We start from the raw sequence: 14,474 nt of genomic DNA, 5'->3' as shown, positions 1-14,474 counted from the left end.
TAGGGAAAGCAACATTTTTTTTTGCATCGTGTTATGGTTAATTTGACCTTTTACAATAATTAATATTTTTCGTAACTTCTCTTTGAGGGTGGATTTAGACCAGTTGTATGACATTTTAAGACTTTAAAGGGTGAGCATTTGAATCTTAGAGAAGATGATTAGAAACTGAAACTTTTAAGAAAGTAAACTTGCCTTCAGTTAGTGAGAATTAAAACCAATAGCGTACAGGTGCAGTGTGTAAATCTTAAGTTTTACTTAAGAGTTGAATATTATTGCAACATTAAGATTCATGTGCATGATTTGGTCTGGTGATTGGTTTTCTAAAATTAATCTGTGTTTAATTCAGTCTAGAAACAAGTTCTGCTTATTTTTGTGTATAAATCATTGAAGCTGAAATCTGATTTGTATTTATAGTGCCTGTCTCGTCTTCAGGATGTCCCGAAATGCTTAACAGCCAATTAATTACTTTTGCAATGTTGCAGGCACTTGTTTTGTTGGCGAACACGGCAGCCAATTTGCGCACAACAAAGTCCTAGAAACAGCAATGACACAAATCTGTTCTTGGTGGTGTTGGTTGAGGGATAAATATTGGCCAGGGCACTGGGAGAACTCCCCTATTCTTCGAATAGGATCTTTTACATTTATCTGAGATTTCAGTATAATTTTTCCATACATAAACTTTTATAAATCATATGCTGGTATGGAGAAAATCACTTTCAAAGCATTTTAATGTATTTTGAGTGGTGTGACCTATTCACTAGTCAAAGGTCAATTTGTAAAGGTTAGAAAATAAACTTGGAGGAAACACGTGCTGAGTGTAACATTACATTCTAGCTGTGTGACCTTTTCAATTAGCTGTGTGAACGTGCCCCCACAGCTCATTACTGCCTGTCACCCATCTTTTAGGAGCTTAGAGCAAATCGCAACATTGCCCTACTTTCTGTTTCGCGGTGGGGAGTAGAAGGCAAACAAGTAAGCTGAGTGCACCACATCGATTTCCCCGACCAAAACAATACGACATCCAAAACACAAAATGCTGGCAAGCAAACAGTGGGTCAGGCAACATCTGTGGAGAGAGAAACATTCCAGGTCGATAACCTTTCATCAGAACCGGAAGATGCCAGAGATGAAGAGCTTTTAAGCAAGTGCAGAGCCAGGGAAAGTGGGGCGGGCAAAGAACAAAAGGAAAAGGACTGTGATAGGATGGGAGGGCACGAGTGATTAAATGACCATAGGGATGATGGTGCGGGGCAAAAGGAGAGTGGTAATGGGACAAGTAAAGAAACAAACAATGGGTCCAGAGAAGGTGTAAATGGTCACAGCAGAATAGTAGAGGAGGGGGGAAGCATGTGAAATCTGGCAAGGAGAAGACTCCTGAGGCCTGAAACAGTGTGACTCTGTGATTAAATGAACCAGATAAACACATGGGATTGGGCTATGGAGCATTCCGTACACCTTTAGCTTCAGACGAGTATCGATGTAGACCTCAGGACCCCATCTCCTTCACTGCAAATTGACAGATTTCCTTAATGGCACGAGGGGGCACATCTTTTAAAACCACACCATGGGATACGCCTGTGCACATTTCTAGTATGTTCCCCCCGTAACCATCTTTTTCTCTCCACCCTGCCTCGCAGGAGCCATTCTGTCGAGAACCTTTCTTAAAATTTAAAAATGGCAATCTGGCCGGCTGCCAGGCAGGAAATGGAAGAAAAAACACAAGAGATCCCGCCGTTAAATTCGGCAGGACCTCTGCATGCCCAGGATTTCTGGGTTTCCTCCCCTGCAAACACACTCCCCCATTCCCTCCCCGTGAATATCTGGGCGATAGAGTACAAACGGAAGGAAGCTATGCTAAACCTTTATAAAACATTGGTTAGTCTTCAGCTGGAGTATTGTGTCCAATTCTAGACACCGCTCTTTAGGAAGGATGTGAAGGCCTTAGAGAGGGTGCAGAGGAGATTTACTAGAATGGAACCAGGGATGAGGGACTTCAGTTATGTGGAGAGACTGGAGAAGCTGGGGTTGTTCTCCTTAGAGCAGAGAAGGTTAAGGGGAAATTTAATAGAGGTGTTCAAAATTATGAAGGGTTTTGATAGAGTAAGTAAGGAAAAACTGTTTCCACTGGCAGAAGGATTGGTAATCAGAGGACACAGATTTAAGATAATTGGCAAAAGAACCAGAGGGGAGATGAGAATTTTTTTAATGCAGCAAGTTGTTATGATCTGGAATTTACTGCCTGAAAGGCAGATTCAATAGTAACTTTCAAATGGGAATTGGATAAATACTTGAAGGGGTAAAATTGCAGGGCTATGGGGAAAGAGCAGAGGAGTGGGACTAATTGAATAGCTCTTTCAAAGAGCCAGCACAGGCACAATCAACCATGTGGCCTCCTTCTGTGCTCTGATTCTATTGCACCAAATGTCCACACAGGTCTTGTGTTTCAATTTGGCTTCTGGATCCCACTAAGTGGTGTGGCTCCTTGGGGAGACTGACATTGTTTTCTAATGTAAGTACATCCCATTTAATGATAAAAGCTACCCCTGAGTGAGTGCTGCACTGTCGGAGGTGCCTTCTCTCAAGTCAGACGTTAAACTATCAGTTCAGGTAGACATTAAAGATCCTGTGTTATGCAGAAGAACAGCAAGTTCTCCCAATGTCCTGGTGAAAACGTCCTCAATCATTGCTAGCCACATTTGCCTCCATAAGTGGTGACTACACTTCCAACATACTTCATTGGAGACCCCGTTTGCCAGTTGAGGTGGTCATAAAAGATTCAACGGCACTATTTGAAGAGGAGGGGACTTCTCTCGGTGTCCTGGCCAACATTTCCACACCACCAAAATTGACTTAACTGGTCCTTTTTAATCTCATTTGCTGTTTGTGGGACCTTGCTGGGTGCAAATTGGTTGTCTTGTTTATCTATATAATAGTGACGACACTTCAAAAATACTTCATTGACTGTGAACACTTTGAACACCTCGAAGACGTGAAAGGGGCAATAGAAATGCAAGTTCTCCTCTCTAGCATCAGTAGAACAATTTGCCTCCATTTCTGCCAACTTAGCATACAAAAATGAAGGTCAGGCAATGACCATCTGATTCATCAAGTCTGCCCCACACTCATGATGCCTGGAGCATTGTGATTAGACATCCCCAGGGGTTGAAGGGTTAAATTATGGGCACAGGTTGCATGAACTTGGCTTGAGTTCCCTGGAGTATAGAAGATTGAGGGGTGATCTAATCGAGATGGTCAAAATGATGAAAGAATTCAATAGGGTAGACACAGAGAAGCTATTTCCATTGGTGAGGGAATCCAGAAGAAGATGACATAGGTCATTCAGGAGGGAAATCAGGAAACGCTGTCCCCCAATTGGCTGTGGATTCCGGGACAATTCAAATTTCCAAGACTGAGTTCGACAGATTTTTAATTAGGTAAGGGTATTGCGGGATATGGAGCAACCATGAACTTATAGAATGATGGAACAGGCTCGAGGGGCTGGATGGCCCATTGATCCTATGTTCCCTACCAAACCAGCAACCGTGTAATCTCCTGGGAGAGGTAAAAGGTTAAAACCCCAAGGCCAATTAGGAAAAACAAAAATCTGGAAAATTCCTCTTGGACCTCCTCAGGAAACCACATTGACTATGCTTATATTGCCTGGTATTTCACCTACCTTTTACAAGAAGTGACCTCTGTTCCAGTCAGGAACAGGAACAGCGCTCTCTTGGAAGGCATGCAGGGAGTCAGCACTCAAGGCATGAGCTGGCAGCCCCTGGACACTCCTTTGCTCGTGCTTGAGACTTTTTTTTTTCCCCCCTCCCCCTCCACCCAGTGTACATGCCCCTCTTCTCCCTCTTCCCTGGGAGGGTGGATCTATTTAAAAGGGGTTTGAAGGCCCAACCTCCTGCAAAATGTACAGTTCTGTCTCCCACATTCATTACCTGATGCATATCAAAGGATACCAGCCGAAGCCCTTCTTTGCATGCGTGCGTGCATCCGCCCAATATAGGCGGGACAGCGCGTGGAAAACCCAAAAATCCCAGGGACACGGAGGTCCTGCCGACTCTAATGGCAGGACATCATTATCACTTTTTTTCCTTCCATTTCCTGCCCGGCAGCAGGTCAAATTGACAACCTGGCCGGCTGCTGGGGTGGGAAAACCAATGGCAGGTGGGTGCAGCCGGGACCCGTGAGGACAGTCCCCGGCAATTGGGAGAAGGGAAGGAGCTAGAGATTGGGGCTGGGGTGGGGGGGCTGTGGGAGGCCGCGAGCGGCAGAGGGGAGGCCGAAGGCTTCATTGAGGGGCCGGGGTGCGGGGGAGGGAGAACTCCTGCTCCTGGCCCACAAGGAGTGCTGGAAAAGGCACTTAATCCCCTGAGCCGGAAATTCCTGCCTCCATTTCACTGTTCGGGAATCCTGCATGGCAGCAATTAAATTTAAACCGGGCTCCCAACTGCAGTGTGGGAGCAATATGTTAATGAATTGTGAAATACTGTTAAGCTGAATCTTCCTTGGCTAAACCCTTAAACTACAGCAGGCTCCATCAATCAGATGGGATCTATTGACATCCACTCGACAAACACTTGGCCCCAATAAACAAGGTCCAACCCTGTAGCGCAGTGACTGGTGCTGAGGTTTCCGATGGGCTGAGCTGCCTTTCGCATTGGATGCGCAGGAAGGTTCAGGAAGAATGCTGGTTCTCCATTCTTCCCCCCCCCCCCCCCCCACCCCCAGTTATCTTCATATTGACAATGCTTCCATCAGCTCTCCCCTTACCTTTTCTAAAAACACCTCAATGATCTTTTTTTTTTGTTTGAAAAGCTGTGCTCTTTTAAAGCTAAATTCCCATGGTGAGTTTGACTGGTGCTAAGGCCAAAGTTGCATAAGTTAGCAGTGAAAGGTTGTGGGACGGAGGGCTAAAGGTTACACAAAGCCACAGGGGTGAATAATGCTTCTTAACAACGTCTGCTTTTAAGTAAATCTGCACCAGCCCTCTGATGTAGCTGAGCTGCCTGCTGAAACATTCACCCGGGTAAAACACTGTGGTTTCCTCCATCCCCACAGGGCTCTGAGAATCTCATATACGCCCCAGTCATATTGGCATTGGGTGCGGTGGTCGTGGTTATGATGGTTGGCTAGCAACCCAGAGGTCATGAGTTCACGTTTTACCATTGGCGAGTTGTGCAATTGAATTCCATACGGCTGGCATCGGGTGGGGGGCAAAAAATGGCCACGAAAGCAGTTGGATTGTCGTAAAAACCCAACTGGTTCACTAATGCCCTTTTAAGGGAAGGGGACCTGTCATCCCTACCCAACTGGGCCTACAAGCAGGTTTGCCAACTCTGGGTGTGTTCCTGGAGGTTTCATCACATGACCTCCTGCCCTCGAATCATCCCACCCCCACGCTCCCACCATTGGCCCATCCTCTGGGTATGCTGCCTTCCCACGGCCAATTGAAAAGCGAACGGACTGTGTTACTCAGTTGGATTAATCTTAACTCTCAAACAGTCTTTTTCTCCCCATCTCCAATATTTATACAATTAGTAAATGAAATTGTTCAAAGAAAACGCAAAAAGCACAATTTTTAATGTCCAGATGATTTTTCTCCTGGGTTGCTTGCAGCAGTGTCCAGGAGATTACTCTTCAATTCCTGGAGTCTCCAGGACAATCCTGGAGGGTTGGCAACCCTACCTACAAGTCACTCCAGTTCCACACATTGTGGCTGAGCCTTAAAGCCATTCAGTTGTAGACTAGGGATGGGTAATAAATGTGGCTTTGCGAGCATTACCCATATCTTGAAGAATTTTTAAAAAAAAACTCATTTGGCAAGTGTGAAGTCTTGTCCATGGCAATGCGTTAGAAGTCAAAAAGATTTGCAACTGTACACATGAATACTAACACTGTCATATAGTAGGCACATTTTACATAGAATTTCGGCCCAACTGGACTATGCCGGTGTTTATGTTTCAAACGAGCCTCCTCCCACCTATCAGTATATCCTTCTATTCCTTTCTCCCTCATGTGTTTATCTAGCTCCCCTTAAAGGCATCTATGCTATTTGCCTTAACCGCTCCTTGTGGCGGCAAGTTCCACATTCTCACCATGCTCTAGGTAAAGTTAGTCCTGAATTCCTTATTGGATTTATCAGTGACTATCTTATATTCATGGCTCCTACTCTTGGTCTCCCCCACAAGTGGAAACATCTTTACGTCTACCCCATCAAACCCCTTCATAATTTGAAAGACCTCTATTAGGTCAACTCTCAGCCTTCTCTTTTGTAGAGAAAAGAGCCCCAGCCTGTTCCGTCTTTCCTGATAGCAGAACTGAGAGGGTATAACTATTATATTTACCAATTGCAGTTCCTCAGTCATCGAGTCGCCCATGTGTGATTGAACAAAGAGTACCGAGTAGGCCTCAGGTGCTTTCCCGTAGGATGTGAAGGAAAATTGGAGAGAAAGTTGCTAGCACTACACTCCCCTACTTCAGTGTTGCCCAATATGTTAGTCACTAACCACATGTGCCTAATTGGGAATCAGATGTGGCTAGTAGCGTTTCTGATTAGTGAATAAAAATGAGTAATAGACACCGTCGTTGGGCATGTGATCTCAATAGTCATATTTGCATGGCAAATGCAGGTGAACTTTAACCTTTTTGTGCGTTTGCTTTTCATCTTACCATTTTGCCATCAGAGTGTGAGTGTTTTTTGATTGGAAATAAAAAATGGGGAGAGATGTAAAACAGGCTGCCGACTTGCAATCATACGTTATACACTATCGCACAAAGTCAAGATTTACCCATGTGTGCATACATGTGTGTTAGTGCACAATGATTCTTTGAGCTAGCCTCAGTATTTGTTTGATCAGGCTGTTTGATGAACATTTGATAGTATTTCAAAAGCTTCAAAATATTGGGAGAACTTTAATATTTATATTGAGGGAATACTGTACGTTGAGGCCTGTATCCATAACTTGGTGAAAAAATACGCTCCTCTTTCCTCTCCCTCAAGGTTTTCAGCTTAAATAATTTTAAGACTGTCTCTCAATTCTGTTTAGAACTGCCATCATGTTTCAGCATCCCAAACAGTCTGAAACAGCAACAGTATTCCACCTTTGTGCTCAGCACCTGGGTGTCTCTGGACTGCTTCACTGGAAGCTTGTGTTTTGAGGGAGGAGGAGGAGAGGTTGTTGCGAACAGTAGCTGGTCTACGAAATTTGATTAAGTGCATCAACTCTCCCTCCCAGCAGGGGAGATGGGTTTGAGGAGAGCGTGGGTCAGAGAATGGAATAGTTGTAGCACTATCTCCGACTCTCACTCCCTTGAGCGTGCCCTTCTATACCTTTCCCAGACAGAATCCTAATCACTCGGGGGATAGTCATGCTCCTGGTGAGTGATTTCAGAGACTTGGGAGTAGTTGCCATCTTGGCTAGGGTGATGTGTCATGCGAAAGGGGGGAGGGAAGTGGGCCTATCCCTCAAAAATAGCTTTAAAATATTAGTTATTTTTCAATTAACATTATTACCACAGTGGAGCCTTGGCCAAATCATGTCTCAGAATTTTTTTTAAAAATTAGCCTTTTTAAAAAAAAAAAATAAGTGGGGAGTAAGACCAATATGAAATTGAGGGAGTTTTCCATAGAAAATATGAATGGATTTTGGAAAATTTGATTGAGGGGTCTCTGGTAATTTGGGCCATAGCTGTTCTATCTTTTAACCCCAATACACAGGATGGCTGTCACCAGGTTAACTTTCTCCAAAAGGACTTGCGTGGATTGTTCTTTCCCCTTGCTTTTGGACAAATGGCCACTCTCCTTATAGACAAAACCTTAAAAACAGCAAATGCTGAAAATCTGTAATGAAAATACTAGAAGTGCACAGTGTAAAGAAAAAATATATATTGACACATTCAGGTCAAGGCCCGTGTCAGATTGGAAGAACATAAAGTCCATAATGTGAAGACCATTCAGCCCATAAAGGCCACTCTGAGATGGATCGCTACGTGAGACATTAACCCGTCCTTTCTCTCTATTTCTGACCTGCCAGATTCAGAAGCAACAATCTCATCCGTAATCATCAATTAAAGTGGAAAGGGATAACGAATATTGTAGTCTGGATAAGTGGAGGTGGAGGCAGATATGTTGATTGGCCTTTATCGTACAATCATAGAATGATACAGCACAAGGAGGCCATTTGGCCCATCGTGCCTGTGTCGGCTCTTTGAAAGAGCTATCCAATTAATCTCACTTCCCCGCTTTTTTCCCCCATAGCCCTGTAAATTTTTCCTTTTCAAGTATTTATCTAGTTCCCTTTTGAAAGTTACTATTGAATCTGCTTCCACCACCCTATCAGACAATGCATTCCAGATCATCACAACTGGCTGCGAAATAATCTTTTTCCTCATGTCGTCTCTCGTTCTTTTGCCAATTATCTTAAATCTGTGACCTCTGGTTACTGACCCTTTTGCCACTAGAAACAGTTTCTCCTTATTTACTCTATCAAAACCCTTCATGATTTTGAACACCTCTATCAAATCTCCCCTTAACCTTCCCTGCTCTAAGGAGAACAACCCCAGATTCTCCAGTCTCTCCACATAACTAAAGTCTTTCATCCCTAGTACCATTCTAGTCAATCTCCTCTACACCCTCTCTAAGGTCTTGACATCCTTCCTAAAGTGTGGTGCCCAGAATTGGCCACAATACTCCAGCTGGATCATAACCAATGTTTTATAAAGGTGCCCATTTGCCTTTATAACAGCCTTCTTAACTTGTCCTGCCACTTTCAAAGACTTGTGTACATACACCCCAGGTCTCTTTGTTCCTGCACCCCCTGTAAATTGTACCATTTAGTTTATATTGCCTCTCCTCATCCTTCCTACCAAAATGCATCACTTCACATTTCTCTGCATTAAATTTCATCTGCCATGTGTCTGCCCATTTCACCAGTCTGTCTATGTCCTCCTAAAGTCTGTTACTATCCTCCACATTGTTTACTACATTTCCGAGTTTCATGTCATCTGCAAACTTTGAAATTATGCCCTGTATGCCCAAGTCCAGCTCATCAATATAAAGAAAAGTAATAAAGAATAATATTAAAAAGAGCAGAGGTCCCAACACCGACCCCTGGGGAACACCAGTGTACACTTCCCTCCAGTCTGAAAAACAACCTCTCACCAGTATTTTGCTTCCTGTCCCTTAGCCAATTACATATCCATGCAGCCATTGCCCCTTTAGTCCCATGGGCTTCAATTTTGCTAACCAGGCTACTGTGTGGTACTTTATGAAACGCCTTATGAAAGTCCATATATGCAACATCAACCAGACTAGCTTCACCAACCTTCTCCATTAGTTCATCAAAAAGTCAATCTAGTTAGTCAAACATGATTTGCCTTTTAACAAATGCGTGCTGACTTTCATTTATTAACCCATGTTTTTCCAAGTGCCAATTAATTTGGCCCCGAATTATTGTCTCTAAAAGTTTCCCCACCACTGATGATAGACTGATTGGCCTGCAATTGCTGGGTTTATCCCCCTCCCTTTTTTTGAACAGGGGTGTAACATTTGCAATCCTCCAGTCCTCTGGCACTGATCCCATATCGAAGGAGGATTGGAAGATTGTGGCCACAGCCTCCAATTTCCACCCTTCCTTCCCTCGGCAAGCTAGGATGCATCCCATCCGGACCGGGTGACTTTTCTACTTTGAACTCTGCGCACCTTTTTAGTACCTCCTCTTTACCTATTTTTATTCCATTCAATTTGGTCTCTTGTGCATGTGTATGATTGATTGTGATGGGTAGAAATGTATCTCAGTCTTAACATCCCCTGCTTTATGAAGCTGGTCCACCCCTGGTGTAAAGAGTGCCCCTTCTTTCCCCTTCCTCCCCATATGTTTTTGAGAAGCTGTTTTGTTTTTTCAGGGAATCAGTGTTGAGGAAGAAGCTTCAAATGGCAGGAAATCATGGAGCAAAGGGGGAGAAATGACTTGCCATGCCCTTTGGCTAGGCAGGTGCTCTGCCCTTGAACCATTTGTTACGAGGATATGCCCCAGTGATTGGCTTACTTGTATTCTTTGTTCCCAACGCAGTTGCCTGAGATCAGGAACTCGGCTTAAAGACCCATTGCTGACCACTAAATGTTGCATCAAAAAAGATACATGCTTACACAAAGTAAATTAGCCTTTGTGGTACTGGATTCTCAACCAGGAGGTTGAGTGTTCAAATCCCACTATGGCAAGTTGTGAAATTGAATTCAATAACATCTGGTCATTTGTGACCCAGCACCAGAAAGAAAAGGCCATGAAAGCTGCCGGATTGCCGGAGAAACCCAACCAGTTCACCAATGTCCTTTGGGAAAGGGAAATTGGAACATAGGAACAGGAGTACGCCATTGTCTCTTGAGCCTGTTCCGCCATTCAATTCGATCGTGGCTGATCTGTATCTTAATTCCATCTACCCGCCTTGATTCTGTAACCCAATCCCTACCTGGTCTGAAACTATTTCCTCTGGTGCGGGAATCCAGAACAAGGAGGCACTACTACTGAACGGCCTCGCTCTAATTTTAAGGTGAGGTCAGAAAGCACTTCTTCACACAAAGGGAAGTGGAAATCTGGAACTCTTTCTTCCCCTGCTGCCCCCCCCCCCTCCACCACCAAAGCTGTTGAGGCTGGGGGCCTATTGAAAATTTCAAAACTGAGATTGATAAATTTTTGTTGGGTAAGTGTATTAAGGGATGCAGAACCAAGGCAGGAAAATTGAGTTAAGATACAGATCAGACATGATCTTAATTGAATGGTGGAACAGGCTAGAGGGGCTGAATGGCCTACTCCTGTTCCTATGTCTGGCCTACATCCGATTCCAGTCCCACACTACATGGTTGGCTCTTAATGCTGTCTGAAGTGGCCTAGCAAGCCACTCAACTGCCAGAGTAACTAAGGATGGGCAGCCTCCCACTGCGCTCATCTTAATACAAATAAGCAGGGAAAAAAACCTGATCAAACTGTAACATCAGTCTCTGGTGACCTGCAGAGTCCATGTCGACATCTGGGCGAGTGTGAATCGTTGCCTGTTTCCACTTCTGTTCTAGTTTTGAACAGATACAATATTGGGGAAACTTCTGAGTTGGCGGACCCAGTTCAGAGCCTCGTTTGGTGCGGGGGTGGATTAGGCGTATGGATTAGCTCACCCCGTTCACAGGCCTCTAAAGATTTGTTTACAATTGGTGCTTTCGATTTATTGAAATGTAGAAAATGTGTTTCGATGCATCCTGGCTGTGGAGTGCAGGTATATTCAGAAACTGCTGGTCTCATTTGAACCTGTTATCTGTTTCTAATTATCAGCCTATGCCCTTTGTGTCATCAGTGCAAGTTGTCAGAACAGACAGTTGGTTACTTCAAAGTGGAAAAAATAGATGTGTAAACTCGTGACGAAATGGTTGACAGTCTGAAAATGAGTAATGAGTTGGGTTTGCCTGGAAACCCAACTTTCTCTGTACCATTTCTTAGAATTTTTTTTTATTCGTTCATGGGATGTGGGCGTCGCTGGCGAGGCCGGCATTTATTGCCCATCCCTAATTGCCCTCGAAGGTGGTGGTGAGCCACCTTCTTGATCCACTGCAGTCCGTGTGGTGACGGTTCTCCCACAGTGCTGTTAGGTAGGGAGTTCCAGGATTTTGACCCAGTGACGATGAAGGAACAGCAATATATTTCCAAGTCAGGATGGTGTGTGACTTGGAGGGGAATGTGCAGGTGGTGGTGTTCCCATGTGCCTGCTGCCCTTGTCCTTCTGGTGATAGAGGTTGCGGGTTTGGGAGGTGCTGTTGAAGCCTTGGCGAGTTGCTGCAGTGCATCCTGTGGATGGTACACACTGCAGCCACAGTGCGCCGGTGGTGAAGGGAGTGAACATTTAGGGTGGTGGATGGGGTGCCAATCAAGCGGGATGCTTTGTCCTGGATGGTGCCAAGCTTCTTGAGTGTTGTCGGAGCTGCACTCATCCAGGCAAGTGGAGAGTATTCCATCACACTCCTGACTTGTGCCTTGTAGATGGTGGAAAGGCTTTGGGGAGTCAAGAGGTGAGTCACTCGCTGCAGAATGCCCAGCCTCGACCTGCTCTTGTAGCCACAGTATTTATGTGGCTGGTCCAGTTAAGTTTCTGGTCAATGGTGACCCCCAGGATGTTGATGGTCGGGGATTCGGCGATGGTAATGCCGTTGAATGTCAAAGGGAGGTGGTTAGACTCTCTCTTGTTGGAGATGGTCATTGCCTGGCACTTGTCTGGCGTGAATGTTACTTGCCACTTATGAGCCCAAGCCTGGATGTTGTCCAGGTCTTGCTGCATGCGGGCACAGACTGCTTCATTATCTGAGGGGTTGCGAATGGAATGGAACACTGTGCAATCATCAGCGAACATCCCCATTTCTGACCTTATGATGGAGGGAAGGTCATTGATGAAGCAGCTGAAGATGGTTGGGCCTAGGACACTGCCCTGAGGAACTCCTGCAGCAATGTCCTGCGGCTGAGATGATTGGCCTCCAACAACCACTACCATCTTCCTTTGTGCTAAGTATGACTCCAGCCACTGGAGAGTTTTCCCCCTGATTCCCATTGACTTCAATTTTACTAGGGCTCCTTGGTGCCACACTCGGTCAAATGCTGCCTTGATGTCAAGGGCAGTCACTCTCACCTCACCTCTGGAATTCAGCTCTTTTGTCCATGTTTGGTCCAAGGCTGTAATGAGGTCTGGAGCCGAGTGGTCCTGGCGGAACCCAAACTGAGCATCGGTGAGCAGGTTATTGGTGAGTAAGTGCCTCTTGATAGCACTGGCGACGACACCTTCCATCACTTTGCTGATGATTGAGAGTAGACTGATGGGGCGGTAATTGGCCGGATTGGATTTGTTTTGCTTTTTGTGGACAGGATATACCTGGGCAATTTTCCACATTGTCTGGTAAATGCCAGTGTTGTAGCTATACTGGAACAGTTTGGCTAGAGGCGCGGCTAGTTCTGGAGCACAAGTCTTCAGCACTACAGATGGGATGTTGTCGGGGCCCATAGCCTTTGCTGTATCCAGTGCACTCAGCCGTTTCTTGATATCACGTGGAGTGAATCGAATTGGCTGAAGACTGGCTTCTGTGATGGTGGGGATATCGGGAGGAGGCCAAGATGGATTATCAACTTGGTACTTCTGGCTGAAGATGGTTGCAAACGCTTCAGCCTTGTCTGTTGCACTCACGTGCTGGACTCTGCCAGCATTGAGGATGGGGATGTTCACAGAGCCTCCTCCTCCTGTTAGTTGTTTAATTGTCCACCACCATTCATGACTGGATGTGGCAGGACTGCAGAGCTTTGATCTTTGGTTGTGGAATCGCTTAACTCTGTCCATAGTATGTTGCTTCCGCTGTTTAGCATGCATGTTGTCCTGTGTTGTAGCTTCACCAGGTTGGCATCTCATTTTTAGGTTCACCTGGTGTTGCTCCTGGCATGCTCTTCTACACTCCTCGTTGATCCCCTGGCTTGTTGGTAATGATGGAGTGAGGAATATGCTGGTCCATGAGGTTACAGATTGTGCTGAAATACAATTCTGCTGCTGCTGATGGTCCACAGCTCCTCATGGATGCCCAGTTTTGAGCTGCTAGATCTGTTCTGAATCTATCCCATTTAGCACGGTGTTGATGCCACACAACACGTTGGATGGTGTCCTCAGTGTAAAGACAGGACTTCGTCTCCATGAGGATTGTGCAGTGGTCACTCCTACCAATACTGTCATGGACAGATGCATCTGCGACAGGTAGATGGTGAGGATGAGGTCAAGTAGGTTTTTCCCCGTGTTGGTTCACTCACCACCTGCCGCAGGCCCAGTCTGGCAGCTATGTCCTTCGGGGCTCGGTCAGTAGTGGTGCTACCGAGCCACTCTTGGTGATGGACATTGAAGTCCCCCACCCAGAGTACATTCTGTGCCCTTGCTTACCCTCATTGCTTCCTCCAAGTGGTGGTCAACATGGAGGAAGACTGATTCATCAGCTGAGGGAGGACGGTAGGTGGTAATCAGCAGGAGGTTTCCTTGCCCATGTTTGACCTGATGCCATGAGATTTCATGGGGTCCGGAGTCAATGTTGAGGACTCCCAGGGCCACTTCCTCCTGGCTGTATATCACTGTACCGCCATCTCTGGTGGGTCTGTCCTGCTGGTGGGACAGGACATACCTAGGGATGGTGATGGAAGAGTCTGGGACGTTGGCTGAAAGGTATGGCTATGTCAGGCTGTTGCTTGACTAGTCTGTGGGACAGCTCTCCCAATTTTGGCACAAGTCCCCAGATGTTAGTGAGGAGGACTTTGCAGGGTCGACTGGGCTTGGTTTGCCGTTGTCGTGTCCGGTGCCTAGTGGTCAGTCAGGTTTTATTCTTATTATGACTTTTTTTAGCGAGATTTTACAACTGAGTGGCTTGCTCGGCCAATTCAGAGCACGATTAAGAATCGACCACATTG

General features: G+C 45.6%; 1 protein-coding gene across 6 annotated transcripts in view; it reads left to right on the top strand.

Moving 5' to 3' along the window:
* Window positions 1-14,474, top strand: part of lrmp (lymphoid-restricted membrane protein) — a 140,131-nt gene that overhangs the window by 62,887 nt on the left and 62,770 nt on the right. The window lies entirely within an intron of this gene.

Source organism: Heptranchias perlo, chromosome 24 (assembly GCF_035084215.1).
Source record: "Heptranchias perlo isolate sHepPer1 chromosome 24, sHepPer1.hap1, whole genome shotgun sequence".
NCBI classification, from domain to species: domain Eukaryota; kingdom Metazoa; phylum Chordata; class Chondrichthyes; order Hexanchiformes; family Hexanchidae; genus Heptranchias; species Heptranchias perlo.
The sequence above is the reverse complement of the archived record's forward strand: the minus strand, read 5'-3'. Positions and strand labels throughout refer to the sequence as shown.